At 33.7% G+C, this 20,637-nt stretch overlaps 1 protein-coding gene across 6 annotated transcripts in view; it reads right to left on the reverse strand.

The window, feature by feature from the left end:
* KCNC2 (potassium voltage-gated channel subfamily C member 2) overlaps window positions 1–20,637 on the reverse strand; it is a 167,901-nt gene that overhangs the window by 11,389 nt on the left and 135,875 nt on the right. The window lies entirely within an intron of this gene.

The raw sequence follows: 20,637 nt of genomic DNA on the forward strand, positions 1-20,637 counted from the left end.
TTTATGTTGGAATATAATTTATTGAGTTTTTTTGTGTAAGAAAATATAACCTGTAAAGAGAACACGAAAATCACTGCAAAGGAATTGCAATTGAAAACACACCAAAACAAAAGAGAAATTTAGACAACAGTTTATGATCCTAGAAATCTTTACGCATAAGATCAAGTTTTAAACCTTTAAATATTAGGTGCATGACACACTGATAGAAATTTGGAAACTACCCAAATTTAGTTGTAGATTTATATTCATATATATAATGTTCTGGATATCATACGGTATCAGCATGAAAAAAAACAATCTTTGCAATACATGCTGCCATGCAAATTACATCAACTTCAGGTGGAGACTTGTCCAAAAGTGCAAATCTAGGGAGGAATAATAAATAAGACTGAAAGGAGAAAAACCCAGTAAAGTAGCAATTTAAATGAAAATATCTTTCTCTCTTGAAAATGGATCTCAAAATGTTAGAGTAACATACTATAAAGTTGAAAGGGTTTTCTTAAATTCAATTCATTTCTTCAGCCAATAATACATGACTACACACACACACCTACCAATACAGAATAGTAAGAAAAAGCACCCATATAGTGCTTAGTAGTACCATATACTGTTGAAAGTAATTTGCATCATTAACTTACATCAATCCTCATAACAGCACTACTCCTACTCCATTTTACAGTTCAGCGATATCAGGACAGAAAGTTTAAACTACTTTTCCATGGTCATAAACTACAAAATGATAAGCCTGAGTCATTAACCTGACAAGTTTAGCTCCAGATTCTCTTCCTCTCACTTACCAAACTCTCAAATGCAGAATACAAATGTGCTGAAAACCATTTATTTAGGCTGGGATCACATACTTTGTAATATTAAAGATCTGAAAATTTGAAATCCAGTTGTTTGAATGAATGGCACTGTTGCAGTCAGCAGTACTAGAGATCACTAGTACTCTGCGATAACACCTCAGGTTTAGTATGCTAAATGAACACCAATAGACTCTTCCTTAAATGTCTAAACAAAAGAGTCATTCAGGAGAAGGAAGCTGTCAGTCAAGTGGAGGGAGGTTCTTACTTGAAAATTATAATAGAGTGTATCCAAATCAAAAGTTGCCCGTAACATCTCGTCCTCAAGCATGCCATTGGGAAGAGCTGAGACAGTTAAAGAAGAGATTGAAACCGCTACCCTTTTTACCTGGTTGAGTTTTAATACGCCAAAATGTAAAGGGTATACAAAAGGACTAAAATATCTTAGGAATGCAGCTATCTGCCCTAAAGAGCCACCTCAAATTATGGAACTTCTTCTACAATGTGCCAGTTAGTACATCAGCTGTATAGTATTCTAAGGCAGGTCATTTTCACGGCTTTGACTTGCTCTCTCATGCACATTTTCCAACTGCTCTAAGTTTTGGCAACGTGATCTGACCATTAGCTTTCCCAGACGTTTTATGAGATAATAGTATTCTTTTGTCATTCAGTTTTCGCTTTGTATAAGTAAATGTACTATTCTTTTTTAATCAATCATTTGTTGTAACAGTATCATTAAGATCCTATGTACACATTCAAAAATAACCTTTCAGAGGAAGAATCAGTTATCCTCGATTCATAAATTACTTATTAATCTAATCCCAATTTTATCTATAGATTTAGGCATCATGTTTGTTTCTTATTCCACCTAAAATCTTTTGTCATTAGAGTCCTGCCAATATGTACCTACTGACTCCCACCCCTCAACTATACTTTTCACCATCCCTACCTTAGACTCAAGCATTTCAGGCATTTATAGACTCAAAAGAATCTTCCTAAAGGCTTAATAGCTCACTACCTCCTTAGTAATGAGATGTTCGTGGCTGTGTGTGTATTTGTGTGTATTTTGACAAAATTTTGGTTTCTATGCAAATTCTTGTGCATAAATAAAACATGTGAACAGCCTATAAACAGTTCTAAGACACAAAACTTTGAAAACCAAAAGTTGCTTGTCATTTGGTATTTGTATTTATTTTTATTGGTAATATTTAAAGAACCACATCATGATTTTGTATTTGTATTATTTTACTTTGCTATTTTTTATAACTCTGTATATCTTTAGCTTTTAAGTACTTTGCAAATTTGCCAGTGTCATACCAAAGTTGATTCCATTTTCAAATATTCTTTTTATTTCCCTATTATAGTAATATTTTACTATAATATATTACATAATTTATATAATGAAATAATTATTTATGTTATATATAACATATATAAAATGTATATAGTAATATTTTTACTCTAAGAGGAAAATAAAAGAATATTTGAAAAAGAAAACAACTTTGGCATTCTGAGAAAAAGACAACATTCATCTCAGAGGTAGCTTATTATTTTGCTTTAAAAATAACCAGAGAGGTCAGGGGTGGTGACTCTCACCTGTAATCTCAGCAGTTTGGGAGGCTGAGGTGGACAGGTCACTTGAGGTCAGGAGTTCAAGACCATCCTGGCCAACATGGTGAAACCCCGTCACTACTAAAAATACAAAAATTAGCTGGGCGTGGTGGTGCATGCCTGTAATCCCAGCTACTTTCCCAAGTACTGAGGCAGGAGAATCACTTGAACCCAGGAGGCAAAGGTTGCAGTGAGCCAAGATTGTGCCACTACACTCCAGCCTGGGCAATAGAGAGAGACTCTGTCTCAAAAAAAAAAAAAAAAAAAAAAAAAAAAAAAAACACAAAAAACAGCCAGAGAGGCAATATTTTTATTTATGAAAGCTAAAAACACCAGTCACAGTCTGGATTCTAATCTTAGGATAATAATCTTAGGATTCTAAGACAGAACAAAAGTATGCTTGACAATAACATAATAGAAATTTGGAAACTGAGATTGAATTCTGATGGGGGGAAATGAAAAATTCTCTAAGGAGAAGGAGGAAGAGCTGAAAATGTGATGTCCACCAAATGAGAAATCCCTTCACAGGTTCAGTAGCAGAACTTGAGAATAGCAATGGAGAATATTAAATTTTAAGATGATGCTTTTTCTGTTTTGCTTTCAGCAAAATGCTGTTTTATAAAAAGAGTTTGATGTTGATTCTGTTTCAAGGAATGAAGGTATTGGGCCAGTAGAGGACAAAAAGAGGGAGAAGTCAACCATGGGAGGTGGGATACATAGTAGGTATAAGAAACATAGAAGAGTCATAAAAATAAGAATAACAGGTAATAAGGGGAAATGTAGCCCCCATGAAAATTCTTGGAGATACTGGGAAGGCATAGAGCTTACAGAGCTTCCCATGGAAGGAACAGGAACTCAGTTTGTTAGCAATTTAGTTCAAGTATCAAATGAATGGGTGACCCAGCAGCGCTGAGAACTCGAAATTATCCAGAGGCAAATATTGGGTTGCATTAGCAAAGGCTTGGTGCACTTTATCTGAACTTAATTCTAAGCTCTTTGGATATAAAAAATGTTTTCTTTTGTTTCTGGCTCACTGAGTAGAGCTTAAGTAGGTAAATATGAGGTTAGACTGAATAACATTCAGAAAAAGAAAGTAAAAAGGAAAGAAATCGAGGTGAAGATATTTTATTTATTTGTTTCTTTTTCCTTCACTGAACTGAGAAATCTTTAAGGACTGGACTGACATCATATTCGTTTTTTCTATTTCTTGGTCCTTGCACTGTTGTTAGTACTGTGCATGGCAGGATAGATAAAAGCGTGGAAGAATTAATGAAAGAACAAATGAGGAACTGAATAAGATAGACCACATTCCAGTGGGAATTAAAATGATATGAATAAAAGGCAAGTAATATAAATCAAACAATGAAAAAGGAATATTGAAGCAAAAAAAAAAAAGCCAAATTTCAAAAGCAAATTGAACTGGCTTATTGGTCTAAATGTCACCAATTGCACCTTCCATTCATTCTCTTAATGGAGCTTGTGTCTTAGCAAGAAAACGGGGAAGAGAATCACACTGCCATCTCTCTCTGTCTTTTCCCTGTGATAAGACCAAAAACTCCTCCAGACATTTATTAAAAATAAAATTAGGCATGTTGAATAATTAAAATGTTAGAAAGCTCTCCAGACAAGGTGTTTCATGTCAACTGATTGTACAGATCTGATGCATAATTCCAGGCAGTTTCAGAATAAAAATACTCTGTTAAAATATTGGCCTGTGAGTATAATCAGTAGGCACATTTTTCTCCATTAGTCATGTCCATGTATTTAATTACAGAGAGTGCCCAGGACTCTTATTTTTTTCACATCAGTAACCATGGGTCGGAAGTCTTCATAGCCCAGGATCTCCATGGAGGGTCTCATGTCAATCTACCTCAATGCAAATATTTAAGCAAATTTCTAGGTATGTATAATAGGCAGAGAGAAAGTGACAAAAAGTGGGGTATATTTTTATTTTCCTGATTTTCTCTTTCTTGTTATCATTAAAATGAGTGAAATTGAGCTCTATAACATATTCACATATGCTTATTCACTTTTTCAAAACTGTGGAATAGACTGTGTCCTTTCTCTGTGCTACTCTAGTCCAGGATCATTAATATTGCAGCAATTTTCACATACTTTTGTTAATAATTCCACATATCCACAAGTCGCTCAGAGAGACTTAAACATTCTATCCCCAGGACCATGGCTTAAAGCAAGAAGTAGGTCTTCAGTCCCTGTTGTGAAATTAGTAAAAGAATAAATTATGAAATTCTGTTGCTTTGGTATGCAAAAATTCCACTGGAGCCAACACAGAATCTGTCTTTTGAAAGTTACTTCATCCTCCTATTATTCACAAAAGAAAAATCAGCCTATACTATAAAATATAAAAGATAAAAAACTTAAAAAAAAATAAAGCTCACCTCTATTTTGTAAATTAAAGGCAGAGAGATAATTTAATATTTGAAAATTAACATTATGGGAAAATCATGAAAATAAGCTACCTAAAATATAATACTAAGGAATTTCCATTTATATAATTTTACATAAGTTGCATTAGTTTTAGTTTGTAATCTAAGGACATTATCTTTCCAAATGGGAATACTTCATTCCTATTATGCTCATGTTGCTTTTCTTTCTTAAATAAGAAAATAAAGACTAAAGAACTGAAAGAATTTTAAATGTTTAAGTATCAGAAGTTCATGTAATCCCGTGATCCAAAATGTCCACTTTTTGAAATTTACTGTAAAAAAATGTTACATTAAAGTACAAGGATAGACACACAGAATGATATTCAATGAAGCATTATTTATAATTAAAAAATAAAAATGTCTGTCTCTGAATTGATGGTATGTCTGTAATAGAGCATTCCGAGGAATTAGATACTGCAACATGTACTTATCTGGAATAATCTCCAAGGAATCATGTTAAGTTAAAAACACATGACTGCAGAACAACAATATGCAGAGTGTAATCTCATTTTTTCTCATTACATACAATTAATAAGGCAAATTCACAGAAACACTATATTTTTAGGAGTGGTTATAGCTGGGTGTAAGAGTGGCATTAAGCAGAGGTATTGCTAGCGAGAAATCTGAATTCATTCCATAAATGTCTGAAAAGTTAAAATTCTCTACAAAAAGCTTCAATCATGTATTCCAGGTTTTAAAACAAAATTCAAAATAAGTAATAACCAAGAGAAGGTTAAGCCTGATTATTCTGAATGACCATTAAGTTGTTATTATTAACCCGTAGAACCTATAAATTGGCAGTTTTTAATTTTTCTTCTTTTCTACAGTACCATAAACATAGATGATGGTCTTAATTTTGTATATATTCATGTCTTATACACCAATTTTGCCATAATTAACAAGAGTTTTTTTGTTCATAGAACTCTGGTCTCTAGAGAGAGAAAAAAAATCTCTTTCATTGGTAAGTCTGTCCTTAAAGGCCAATCAAGTAGGAACAAGTAGGGTCCACTGTCTGCTGGTTCTATGCAGAACTGAGAATTAATTCAGTTTCTTCTGAGGCTGCTGATAAAATCAATTTTTCTTTATCTAAGTTTTACCATTTAAAAATAGATTCACAAACATTACCACATTTATGGTACTGAATTAGATTGAAGAAAGCTGGCCTTTCAATGAAACCACCATACACAATTACCAAGCTTGGAAATCAGTAAAAAAGATTAAACTTCAAATGTCTATATATAAATTTGTGTGTATATCACACATGTTATAGATTTTTATACCTATATCCACATAAAATGTTTCTATGTATAAATAAATATTAAATTTAAATACAGATTATACATAAACATGTATATATTATAAAGATTGGTATAGAAATAGGTATAAAACAATATAGTATCCACTCCTAAAATAAAATTTTAAAAAACCCAAAGTTACTATTGACCACTGAGACATATGTGGTCCCTGATAAATATCTTCTACCATGTTTTCTTTATATCCTTATCCAATGTAAATATACAACAATCCTTTCTCCGTTGTTTTTATTTTGAGGACACAGATTGATTTAATTGAAATTGGAATTGTTTGTTTAGAGTCATGGCCTATCCATTCACACAAAAATGTAATTTTCTGGGATACAAGAAAGAAAGGCTTGATGTATTATTGGTATTACCACAACTAATTACAGTGTACAAAATTAGGTAACCAGAATTAAAAGTCATCAACTGTGAATACATAGTATCATTTTGCTTTCTTAAGTCTCAGGATGAAATTTAAAGTATGTAGTTACCGTATTTTATAAAAATATTTTTTATAATTGTTTCATTACACTGAAGAAAAATTTTACACTTTGCACTCTTAAGAATAACTGATGATATATAGCAATTTCATGACATAAACCAGAATTGTAATTTCAAAATTCCAATTATTTAAAATTCCCCTAATATTTTATCTTTAATGTATTTAATATAAACTTATTTTTAAATGATCAATTTGTCTTGGAATGATATGAACTTCTCTACCACCATCTAGGGTTATAGAGTCACATTATTAAGCCTTATCTGCTATGAGTCCCAATATGTCTTTCTTGAGGTCAACAATCATGTTCCAAAATAAATTATCTGAAAATATTTGTTTTTACTTAACAAAAAGTGATGGAGGTGAAGGAAGGTAGCTAATTTACAAACACCTGCCGAAGAGATGTTCTGATTCAGAAAAGTCTATTTCTTTTAGCACTATGGCACCACAGTTAAAGCACATCTTACGGAGTGCCACCAATGTCTGTCTACCATGCAGTACCATCTTTGTTAGTCCAGGTACCTGTAAATCAAAGGGTCCCCAAAACCTCAATCTCAAATATTATTGTTCTTGTTGTCTGTATTCTTCTTGCTCAGTAATTTTTTTCTAAAACCATAACATTATCCCCAGGTAGCCAAGTTCTATCCAGCTATGGGAGTTAGACCTACCTGTAGTTCCATTGAAGCCCCATATTACATATTAAGTTAAAGCTGTAGCACTTTTTCTTCCTTAAGATCTTTGTTTATTGGACATCTGCTCCTCTTTGCTAATTGGCTTATGCAGAACCCCTCCAATCCACTCTGGAACACTCCAGCAGGTGTTCCTATTCAGATGTATAGGTAGCAGACACTAGCGTCTCCCTTCCTCCTGTGTCTGAGGAGCACTTTTACAAGTACTTGCAAATTATTCCCAGAGAGCAGAGGCAAATTTACACTAAAAGATTCTGTGTGAATCGCAATTTGGTTGTGAGAAACAAAGAAACCATATTTAAAATCTATAAGAGATTGGTTGATTGACTGTGTAATTGGAAGTACAATAAAATGAGCTTTAGTGTTGCATGCCTTAACAAGTTAACTTTATCAACTGCTTTCACATCATGGTCTAGGGACACCCAAGAGTCACAAGGCCTTTTCTGGGGTCCATATAGTCAAGCATAGTTTTGCAGTAATACTAAAATATTTCTTGCCTTTTTCACTCTCATTGTCTCACTTGTTTACAGTGGCGTTCTCTATAGGCTACATGACGTGGTCTCTCAACACATTGAATGCAGAAACAGGTATGAGAAATCACTCATTGTCTATTAAGCAAGATATGAAAGAGATTTGCAAAAATGTAAAACAGTGCCACTCTTCTAATTTTATTTTTGTCTCTTTCAAATAATTTTCCTTTTACACAATTTATTTTTCATTAAAATGTTAGCTCATATCACTTAGTTATGTCCCAGTCCAGGAAAATAGGTGTCTCCTAGCTTTTTTATGTATGACTAACAGTACAAACTAGTGACTCTATACAAAATTACAAAGTCTCAAAGTTAATCTTCAATACAATTGGCTGCTTTACTAGATTATAAAATAATATGACTATGCTTTTACTATGTAAATATTTTTTTAAATATATGAATTCTTCTACCCTAAGGAATTCACAATAGTCATAGAGATCTACAATAATCAGAAATATCTAGGTCTACTGCTTAAATATCGGAATGTCTTGAAATCTGGTAATCTCATCTACTTCCATGTATCCACCTGCCATCAAAGCATCACTGATAACCCAAATGTCATCTCCAGCTCTGCCTTTTGTTGGTGTTTTATAATTGTAATTCCCAAATTACAATTACAAACAAAGTTCTTCAATCTCAATCAATGAAGGCAATCAAAATAGTAGTTATTATACATATTATTGTTGAAATTTTCAAAGGAGCTTCAACTTGCACTTGCCCAATTTGTTGATCAAATCTGCCCTTTCTACTCCATTATATATTTCTGTTATTTTGGACCACCACTTAGCAATTAACCAACTTGGTACCAAGACTCCTTTTTCTTCCCCAACACCTGCATCTGTTGAATTGCTGAATCCTGTAGACTTTCAGACTCTAAATACCTCTTTTCTCCCTTCTCTTCATTCCCAGGGCTAGCAGCTTAGCTTTTAATATGCTTTTAATTACTTTTTCTTGGATTACTAGGAATAAGCACTCTTTTAAGGGAACAAATGTGATTATGGCACTCACATGCTTAAAATAGTTTAATGGCTCCCAACTACTAGATAATATGCAATGTTCTTTCAAAACTTTTATTTTTATTTTTTGAGACAACGTCTCTCTCTGTTGCCCAGGTTAGAGTGCAGTGGTGCAATCATGGGTCATCACAGCCTTGATCTCCTGGGCTCAAGCAATTCTCCCACCTTAGCCTCTCAAGTTGCTGGGATTACATGCATGTGCCACCACACCTGGCTACTTTTTGTATTTTTTGTAAATAGAGATGGGGTTTCACCATGTTGCCCAGGCTGGTCTTGAACTCCTGGGCCCAAGCAGTCTGCCTGTCTCAGCCTCCCAAACTGCTGGGATTACAGGCATGCACTACTGCATCCAGACATACAATTTTCCTTACCTGTTATTTGAGAATTCCCTTATGTGGTCCTTACCTACCTTTTCTAATATGAATATCACCTCTCCTATGATGTACCAGGCTATTTCATGACTTTGCACATGCAGTTCCTTCTGTCTAAAATTCATCTTTTTCCTTTGTAAGACTGGCAAAGAACTACTACGTAGTTAAAATTCAACTCAGTACATGGTCTTTTAATAAATCCTTGAAATCTGAGTCAAAATTAACCACTTCCTTGCAGTTTTCTAATATAGCACTTACCTCATTTCTGTAATATTTGATTTTCTTCTCCTTTGATAGAAAATAAGCTTGTAACAGAGAGTTTTATTCATATTTTATGTTAATGGCATTGATTTGTTGCTTAGTAACTATTAAGAAGGGATAATGGCAAAGATTATGGCCACACCAAACATAAAGTTTAACTCAGTCTTGGTTTATTTATTTACACCACTTTCCCCAAGTGGATTTTTAAGAAGATTCATGAAAACAACAAACGGAATAGGAAGAAAGATATAAACTAAGACAAATTAGAAAATAGATTGTCAGCTTGTGTGACAAGAGTAGGGTACCGTAAAAGCTGTAAAGGAAAAAGGATGCTTCAAGGTGGAGAGATCAGCAGTCAATTTATGCTGAATTCAGAGAAGATAAACCGTCTATTGGATGAAATAATCAGGCCACTATTAGCTTCCTATGATGAAGCAGTTTTAGTAAAGAAATAGGAAAAAGCCAGATCTCAAGGGATTAACAAACTACTGAGTGCTGAGAAGTGTAAGTGACAAGTAAACACACACACACACACACACACACACACAACAAGTACAGCATCATAAGGGGGTAAAATCAATTTTGTCCATAGAGGTCATCACAAATCTTTATAATTTTTATAGGGCTTAACAGTGAGTCCTAATATCAAATATTCCTGAAGTCTAACCCTAAAACTTTAATTCATAGACTTTTCCTACTCATAACTAATCAGGAAGTCATCATAACTACATGACTTTTACAAATTGTTTTTAACTAATTCTATTCTCAAAAATGTAACTGTTTACCTGTTGTTCTGAGAAGGATCAGGAAAGAAAGAAATTAAGGGCTATGCCGCTGATAACAGTTTTATAGGATACATAAGTGGTAATAGAGAAATCAGAAACAGCTTCAAGATACCAGTAGCAGGCTGGGTGCGGGGGCTCACGCCTGTAATCCCAGCACTTTGGGAGGCCGAGGCGGGAAGATCACGAGGTCAGGAGATCGAGACCATACTGGCTAACACCGTGAAACCCCGTCTCTACTAAAAATACAAAAAAAATGAGCCTGGTGTGGTGGCGGGTGCCTGTACTCCCAGCTGCTCAGGAGGCTGAGGCAGGAGAACGGCTTGAACCTGGGAGGCAGAGTTTGCAGTGAGCCAGAGATGGCGTCACCGCCCCACCCGCTCCCCCAAAAATACCAATAACAATGCTACCTTTGACATGAGAAGGTGGCAACTCTAAAAAATAAAATGTTTGCTTTTCTTCCAAATATAACAATAGTAATAATAATACTAATAGATAAAATTCAGTGAATTCATCTGTCCTAAAAATTATTTTTTATTTAATCTTAACAACATATTACATAGTAGATTCTATTACCTCATTTTACAGAGAAGCAAACTGAAGCTTAGAGACTGGAGTCAAAGCCCTCTTGTTCATAACATATATGTCTTCCCTGAATGGGCCTTTGTTTAACGAGAATCTTCAACTCTACTGGACAGAAAGATTCAGAAAAGAAAAACTAGACTGATAAAATAGTGTTTTATGCATACATATACATGAAAACACAACATGCATACATGTTAAACTTTGGTCATCAATACTCTTAGAGCAATAAAGCCAGGAGAATGAAGTTAGCTTTTATTTCTCATTTGCTTTCTAGATTTTTATAAACAGTGTTTTTTTCAAGATCCTTATAAAATAAATAGTTTAATATCCAAATGCTGGTTCTGCACAAGCAAAGAGAAATCAAATAAGTACCAGGCTTTAAAAATGTGTTTATTATTTGAATAAAGTGAATATTCAGTTTGGGACTAAAGTATCTGAAAAATTGTGAAACTTGCATGCATGGACAAATATGAACTGAGTGCTTCCTTTCCCAGATTTTGAAATCTTTCAGCTAGATTTTTTTTTTTAAGTGATTATTTTCATAGATTATTTAGCTCATTTTAGGGCTTTCAGGTCAAGGTTTACAGGACTTGTCCTTGATATAGAGACAACAGAAGGAAAGCTATTAAATATTTAATAGGGTTAGAAAATACTACATTTAATATTCTCTTGAGCTTGCACAGTGCTGACTTAGAAGGAAATCCAAAGTGCCTCGTTTTCACATGTAGAATCTTAAAAACGCAGTTAGTAAATCATCTTCTAAAATGACATCCACAGCTTCAATGACTACATTCTTAAAAGCAAAACATTTCTTTTGAAATATGTGCTGAAAGCTCTTTGTTAATTGGAAAAAAAGATAGCTATGGATTTTTCTTTGAGATGTTATTCATGTCCTATTTTTATCACCTTACTTTATCTTTTTAAAATTTCAACAATTAGGCAAGAACCAGAATTATATATAGACTTCATTTTTTTTTATTCTGCTTCGTGCTTTGTCATTTTTGTTTTGCTATGTTTGGGTAGGAGTGAATTTTAGAGATACTAAGCAAATCAGCCATATAAGGATCTTTAATAGCTATTGTACAACCAACATGATTTGTTGATTTTCATTTTACAAATGTAAAAATTTCCTTTAAACGGAATTAAAATGTTCAACTCCTATGTTGAGTCTTGGATTGAATCAATAATAATCAATCAATACTCAACATATGATTCAATGATAAATGTTAAACTCACATGCTGAGTCTTGGATTAATTCAATCCAAAACTCAACATGTCAGTTGAAAATTTATTCAAATACCAAATTATTAGCCTTCCCAGAGTAACTGCCTGCCTTATCTCACCCCAGAAAAGCCATTATTCTACATATAAAATAGGTTTTCAATGTCCAGAAATGAGAGAAGCAGGGCAGTGATTGGTGATGTTAGCAATGTGCTGAGGGTGATGGTGGGGGAGAGCTGAATAGGCAGAAATTACTAGAAGACAGACAATAGGTTGTCATTTTGTGAACTACATTACCTCAAATACTTCATTCAATAAACAGTTAATGACAATGTTGTTAGTAAACTCAATAAAATGTTTGAGATTCTTAAGTTTCTTCTTAGACATTTTGGCAGCAAAATATGCGTATGAACCAGAGACAGGACAAATCCTTTTATAATTTCTGATGAACATGTTTAGGCAAGTGAGAAGCAGATGAGAAAAATAAGATGCAAAGACAAGATTGCTCAAGCATGCCACCACTTCCTTACCTTGCTAATGTGTTAACTTTCACAATCAATTATTACTTTTCTCAACAAATTATTCACATTAACTTGGATGATTTTAAAACTTTACCACAAAAAAATCAGGTAATTTTCCCTTTTTTGGTGTTACAAAAACGATTTCTTAGCTATAAATGACAAAAATGAGAATACAATGAAAAGATGCTGATTTTCATTGAGTTTGAAAATTGATTTTGTTTCTAAAATCAGACTCCTCCCAGACAGATGAGTAATGAAAAGCAAAAGTTATACATATGTCATGTAATCTCTATTAAGTTATATTTTAAGACACTTTTTATTAGCTACTTTATTCTTTTATTCCTTTGCTACACTACTCTAAGTTGGTATAAAATATTATTATAATCTCTCTTATTAGACTCTACAAAATTCTAAAGCCAAAAACTCCCCACATAATGGATAAATATTATCACCTGCCTATAACACCTTCTGTCTTTCATGATGTAAGTCCATGCTATCAATGTGATTGTTTTAATACGGTATTCTAACTTTTCTTTAAATAATTACAAATTTTTACTTCCTTGGGTTACAAGGCTGAGTATAATGAATTCTGTTGATCAGCAAGTACACAGGGTCCAATAATTGTGGTAGGAAAACTGAATAAATATTTCTCTAAATCACGTGGATTATAGAGAAGAACAAAAATTGCATGTCTAATTAGTTGTTGGTATTGTTATTAGAAGACAAATTTAAGTTTCTTCCCTAAATTTTTGTTCTGAAATTGTCAGCAGTGGCAAATGTTTTTAACAAGAATGGATGCTTTCAAAGGTAGACATTGAAATGACAGTAGGCATTATGCAAAAAATGCCATGTCCAAGCTTATTTCTTATGAGAGTATGTTGTTTTTACCTTTAAATTTGATCAGAAAATATTTTCTTTTTATTGTTTTGAAAACTTGGATTTTGTGAATTTAACTCAATTAAAGTATAACATTTATAACTGTTACTTCAGGAAAAATCTTTTAGTATGCTTTATTTGAAACTTTAGAGTGTACATATAACTACATATATGTGCGTGTAGCATAGCACCAAAAAACTATAAAAAGATTATACAAAACTTCTATAAAAGTTATGAAACTGTGACTATATTTCCTCCAAATAATATAGGCAACTAACAAGGTGGAAGGAGAAACAAGTATTAGTGAATTTCTTTATTATTTGACCATCTATAATCTTTATTTACTAATTTGGTTTCCTTATAAGTTAACATTAACATTATAAAAACAGAAATAAAAAATATATATGATTATCAATCCTTGAAAAATGGATTTCAAGGGTAACACAAGACAGAATCATTGGGATTCAATGAATCAAACAGTGGGGACTCAATCAAACAGTCAACAATTATTCATTCAGTTTTTTCAAAAGACCCCTAACAGCAGTGAGTATGTAGTAATTTGGTATATTGGTGTGCCTCAAATAAAATGTCAGTTTTATCTAATTTTAACATCACTTTGAAATTAATAAACATGATTTTTAACTTAGAGTTAAATGTTCATAACTTTTATAAATGTAATTAGAATACAGTCTGTGCTGGACAATGATATTTCAGTCAACAACGGATCGTATACACCATGGTGGTGTCATGAGATTATAAAACTATGTTTTTAACTATACCTTTTCTATGTTTAGATATCCCTAGACATACAATACTTATCATTGTGTTACAATTGCCTACAGTATTCACTACAATAATATATTGTACAGGTTTGTAACTGAAAAGGATTAGGCTAGACCATATAGCCTAGAAGAGTAGTAGGCAATGCCACCTAGGTTTATGTGAGTACACTCTAGGGTGTTCACACATAACAACAATGAAGTTACCTAATGGTGCATTTCTCAAACCCTATCCCTGTTGTTAAGCAATATACGACTGCATTACAAATATTTATAGTATTGTCAGTTATTATTAGTTTTCTCTAAAATTTTAATTTTTAACACTGCTTAAAGACAGCATTCAGTATGATCAGGCTTCCCTTGACTTTCTTAAGTAAAATTACATTCATGACTTGAATTGCTTCCATCCAATTTGTACCAATAAAAAAATATAAAATATACTATCCAAACTTCATCTAGAGAGACAAAATATCAAATATATGTCTATTAAAATTTTCTTTTATATAAGTAGAATAATTCAAGAAAATCTAAATTTATGATAGCAACATTTTTCAGTCTTCTTTATCATTTTCTGATTATTTCATTTATTTAGCACTATTTTTATAGTTATCCAATGTTCACAGTGTCACAATAAAACTTTCTTTTTGTTTTGTTATGTTCTGCTCAAATTTTATTATATCATTTCTAATATATTCAAAGTTTATATTTTTTATAAACACTCAAAGCTTGAACTATACAAAGTGCTCCTTGCACCATTGGAAGTAATATTAAGGATTTCAAATACAGCAGGTCACTTATATATTTGGTTTAAATGGATGTCACAATCTATGACTAAGTTAAAGTTTCCTAGATAATTTAAACCTTTTGGCTATAATTGCTGCTCAGTTGAAAAAAAAATCATTTGCGTTTAAAAATAAAAGATTTTGATAATAACTAAATCAATTAACTTCAGTTAATTTTACTGAGATGAATAGCAATTTCCTACTACTGGAATGATGTAGATATATTTCATGGGTTAACCTTAAACCAGGTTTTCTTTCATCTTAAGTAATCCATTCAACTTTTAATAAACAAAATTTAAATACTAATTTCAAGAGATCCAATACACTTTTAGCCTGGAATTTGTATATTCTTGTTCTTACTAGTTAATTACAAATAAATAAAGAATTTCAACATTTAACAAGATGTGGTTTTAAAGTGATAATTGTTACCTTAAATATACTGAAAATATTTTGAATAAATGTGATAATTGTTACCTTAAATATACTGAATATATTTTGAATAAATGTATTCCAACTGTGATTAATAGCAAATTAGTAGAAAAGGAAATTTTAGATCTGTAAAATAATGTTTAAATCATTATATCAAAATTTAATCTAACGCTTTAGATTTGGGGATAACAAAAAAGCTTAGGCGGGCATGGTGGCTCACGTCTGTAGTCCCAGCATTTTGGAAGGACAAGGCAAGCAGAATACTTGAGTCCAGGAGTTCGAGACCAGCCTGGGCTACATGGAAAAACCCTGTTTCTACAAAAAATAGAAAATTAGCCAGTCGTGGTGGTGTGCATCTGTAGTTCCAGCTACTCAGGAGGCAGAGGTGGAAGGATCTCTTGAGCCTGGGAGTTTGAGGTTACAGTGAGCAGTGATTGAGCCACTACACTCCATTCTGGGGGACAGAGGAAACCCCATCTCAAAACAAAAAAGCAAAAATAACTGAAAAACAAATAAACAAAAAAAGCCTAAGAAGTCACATGTTTAGAGTTGCCTTTATAGTTTGTGGCAAAGTCTCTAATTCACCATGGAATTCATATGCAGTTCTTTCTAAAATTTCACAAACAAGTAAATAGATCAATTAGAATACGTTATAGTGTATTAATTCCTGTTTTAAAAATTCATTGTACATATATTCAACCAACACTTATTGAACACCTATAGTACATAAGACCCATGATAGACCAGTGAACATGACAGATATGAACAGTCCTATGAGAATGAAGATACAAGAATATGAGTTCTTCCTGGGAGAATATGGAAAGACTTCTCTGTGGAGGAGATATTGAACTCTACTTATTTCTTTAAAAAGGCTTCCCTGACTCTCTTCTGCATGGCTTGCTGTGTTTGAAGAAAAATAATATCCAAAATCTTCTATGGCAGCACTGAAAGTGAGTTTTACCCTTTAACTACCTGCTCTAAGTGTAGAAAAGTCTTAAAAAGTATTAATATGGAGAATGTGTTCAAGAGCAGTAGCTCCTCTCGCTGTAACTCCCTAATGATGTCAGTGTTTACCTGCCTCCTTCTGCTTTCTTTTTTTTTTTTTTTTTTGAGACGGAGTCTCGCTCTATCGCCCAGGCTGGAGTGCAGTGGCCGGATCTCAGCTCACTGCAAGCTCCGCTTCCCGGGTTTATGCCATTTTCCTGCCTCAGCCTCCCGAGCAGCTGGGACTATGGGCGCCCGCCACCTCGCCCGGCTAGTTTTTTGTAGTTTTTAGTGGAGACGGGGTTTCACCATGTTAGCCCATGTTGGGATGGTCTCGATCTCCAGACCTCGTGATCCGCCCGTCTCGGCCTCCCAAAGTGCTGGGATTACAGGCTTGAGCCACTGCGCCCGGCCCTCCTTCTGTTTTCATAATATATTATTAATTTGTCAATGTGTCTCACATTCTCTATTCCCCCACTCCTTACAGACTATGAACTCTTCGGGGCAAAAAAAAGAAAAATCATACTTTTTAAAATTATTATTATTATACTTTAAGTTCTAGGGTACATGTCCATAACGTGCAGGTTTGTTACATATGTATACTTGTGCCATGTTGGTGTGCTGCACCCGTTTTTTTATGTTCTCCGTCTTATGCATGTAGAAGTTCCTTTATAAAACTTTACTTGAACTAAAGTAAACTGCGTTTTTTGGAATAATCATGGAGTTTATCTTTTAGGCAAAGATGCTGTGAAAACGACTTTCCAGGGGAGGAAACATTCGTAAAAGGTACAGTGTTGTAAAAGACTCTAATGAATCTGGGGAAGAGCTTTGCAAATATGCACATCTGGAGGGATAGACTCAGGCATGGAAAGCAGGAGCATGCTGCTTGCGTAGTTAGTAATGAATGTTGTGTTGAGTCCAGATTGAGAATGGCCCCTGATGCCGTAATAACCACTGGGTAAACACAGTGTTTTGACCACCACAGGTATCCTAGGGCTATTTTAAGTGGGGCAGTGACAAAATCAGTCTATGTTTTTGTATACATTTTAATAGAAGAAAGGACTTTGGGGAGAAAAGACTAAATAGGAGAACAGTTCAATCAGCCAAGCAAGAGAAGAGAAGGGCAAAGGTGGAAGCAGTGGCAGCAGCCATCAGGATGGAGAGAGAAAACAGATTCAAGACACATTTCTAAGGTAAAACAGACACAGTGTGTGGCTATGTTGGGTACATAATTATTTAAGTAGGTTAATAATTTATACAAAGTAGAAGGTAGAAATGACAAAAAGTAAAGCTACATAAACAAATTAAAGGTGCCTTATTCCTATAGGGATTGTCTACTGACAAAAAGATCATATTTGGACTGATAAAAAGCTTAATTTCCAGAAACATTAAAAAAGGGATTTGAGGAGTAGATTACAATTAACAGTTGCAAATATCAGTGGGATGTCAAAGAGAACTTAAAATAGGTCTTTGGGTTTGGAAAACGGGAAGTAACCAACGACCAGATGAAATTCTTTTCACGAGACTGTTGAGCCCAGAACCAAACTGTGATAGGTTCAGGAATGACCAGGGTAGAGGAAAGGAAGACTAACTGTTCTTTTCATAACATAAGGAGAAATTTAAGGCAAAGTCTTAAAGGGGGGCTACAATAGAAGGAAAGTCTGTTGTCATTGCTGTGTTTTTGCTCTTCTTTCAGCAGAAGATATTTGAATATGTTCATGGGTAGAAGGAAAGAAGTCATTGGAAAAGAAGGGTTTGAATATATAAGAGAAACATACATGTGTGAAAATACCTTAAACATAGCTAAAACAGAAACATGGCAAAGGACTAAAACGCAGTTTCAATTTTATATAATTTTTTTTTTTTTTGGAGACGGAATTTCACTATGGTTGCCCAGGCTGGAGTACAATGGCGTGATCTCGGCTCACCGCAACCTCTGCCTCCAAGGTTCAAGCGATTCTCCTGCTTCAGCCTCATGAGTAGCTGGGATTACAGGCATATGCCACCACACCCGGCTAATTTTGTATTTTTTTTGATAGAGACAGGGTTTCTCCATGTTGGTCAGGCTGGTCTCGAACCCCTGACCTCAGTTGATCAGCCTGCCTCGGTCTCCCAAAGTGCTGGGATTACAGGTGTGATCCACCGCACCCGGCCTCAATTTTATATAATCTTAAAGTCAAAACAATTTTCATCTCAACCATAGAATACTGCTTCCATTGATTCCTTCCAGAAGACTAAGATTTCACCATACAATATGGCTCTTACAGAATCATTTCAGTAGACAAATTTTGGTGGTTTATAGAGTTCTTACTTCAGCTATTTCTATCTAAGCATAACTGAGCTCAATTAACTATTTTGTATTACCTTAAAAGAAGGAAAGAAAGCCCTTTACTGGGTATATCAAGAAAAGGAAAGGATGCCCTTCCTCACTTTCAACCACTGAGTAGAAGTTTCTTGCAGATCTAAGCATACAAACTTTGGGGATAAGTGAAACTTTAATTTGATACAGAGTTAATATAGTCCCCATGCCCCAGCTACACTGTTTTTACCTTTCCTATGCTAGGGAGACCCAGGGAAGTAAGTGTGAGTCTCAGAGTGTCAACTTACTATGTGGTAAAGCCTATTTCACTAGCTCCATCTGTAAATCATCATCGAAACAAATCAGAAAGCAATTACCAGGATTGAATTGGCTCCTCTGCAACAGATGTCATGAAAAGTGGGAGATTAATCTCTCTGGCTCCTTTACTTGTGCATAGAAATGTGGATGTTAACAATCATCAGCTAAGCTATTTGAGCTAACTTAAGAAAATGCACTTAATGAATAAAATAATATTGATAAATGAGAATATTTTTCTAGCTCGTTTGTGTTGACCAGTGCAAGAAGTATCTTGTGATACATATTTAGGTACAAGATAGTCACTTTTTTGGGAGGCCAAGGCAGGGAGATTGCCTAAGATCAGGAGTTCAATATCAGTCTGGCCAACATGGTGAAACCCCATCTCTACTAAAAATACAAAAAATTAGCCGGTCATGGTGGCACGTGCCTGTAATCCCAGCTACTGGGGAGGCTGAGGTAGGAGAATCGCTTGAACCCAGGAGGCCGAGGTTGCAGTAAGCCAAGATCGTGCCATTGCACTCCAGCTTGGGAAACAAGAACAAAACTCCATCTCAAAAAAAAAAAAAAAAAAAAAAAAAAAATCACTTTTTACACTTTAGGCATAATATTATAAAAAAATGCAAAGGTAAATTATTTCAAGGAAAATTAAATCACAGTATGTTGAAAGAAAACTTCCCACATAGTCTGACACCTGCATTGCCATTTCATCTCCATTCTTAAGTTAACATACAAACAGAACTTTAAAAAAATCTATATATTCTCAAATACATTTACTAAAAAATGATATTTTATAAACATGTTAATGCATTATTAATATATATTACTTATATTCACTAAAATTTATATCTTTTTAGCTTAAGTACGCTAACTTTATAAACTGTAAATATTTATTAAGACAGCATTTGTCGGAAATAAAGAGTACAAATATTTTGATAAACTATTTTTTAGAATAAGATGTTAATTCATACACATAGGACATATACATGTACAAGAAAAAATTCCACATTAAAAATACATTCTTTTAAAATTAATCCATATTCTTAATGGCAGACATATTTTTCACTTTTAAATCTTATATTTATTTTGCTCAGTTTTTTATTTTTATTTTTCTCATTATTTTTATGTACCTATTACATTTTTTTGGTATAGTAGAAAGTATATTTTGCAGGATTGGGGTTGAAGCATATCTTCACCATTTGCTATACGCGTAATTCTGGACAATTTACTTGGTCTATTTGTATCCCACTTTAAGGACACAGATAATGGAACTCTTTATATAGTTACTCTTTGATCCTCAAAAATGACTTGATGTATGCAAAACGCATTACAGAATGCCAGAGTCTCTTTTAGCATTAAAGATGATTGGTAGCAATTTTTTAAAAACCTACATGGCAGCCCTGCTTATTTATTGAAGATGAATCTTATGTTTCATCTCTCCTTAGACATACCAACTTCATGAATAAAGGGGTATCCTAAAAATATTGGAAATTTTGTGTTTCACAATCTTTAATGTAAACAATTCAGGAGGAAACCCAA

Source organism: Chlorocebus sabaeus, chromosome 11, assembly GCF_047675955.1.
Source record: "Chlorocebus sabaeus isolate Y175 chromosome 11, mChlSab1.0.hap1, whole genome shotgun sequence".
In the NCBI taxonomy this organism is placed as follows: Eukaryota; Metazoa; Chordata; class Mammalia; order Primates; family Cercopithecidae; genus Chlorocebus; species Chlorocebus sabaeus.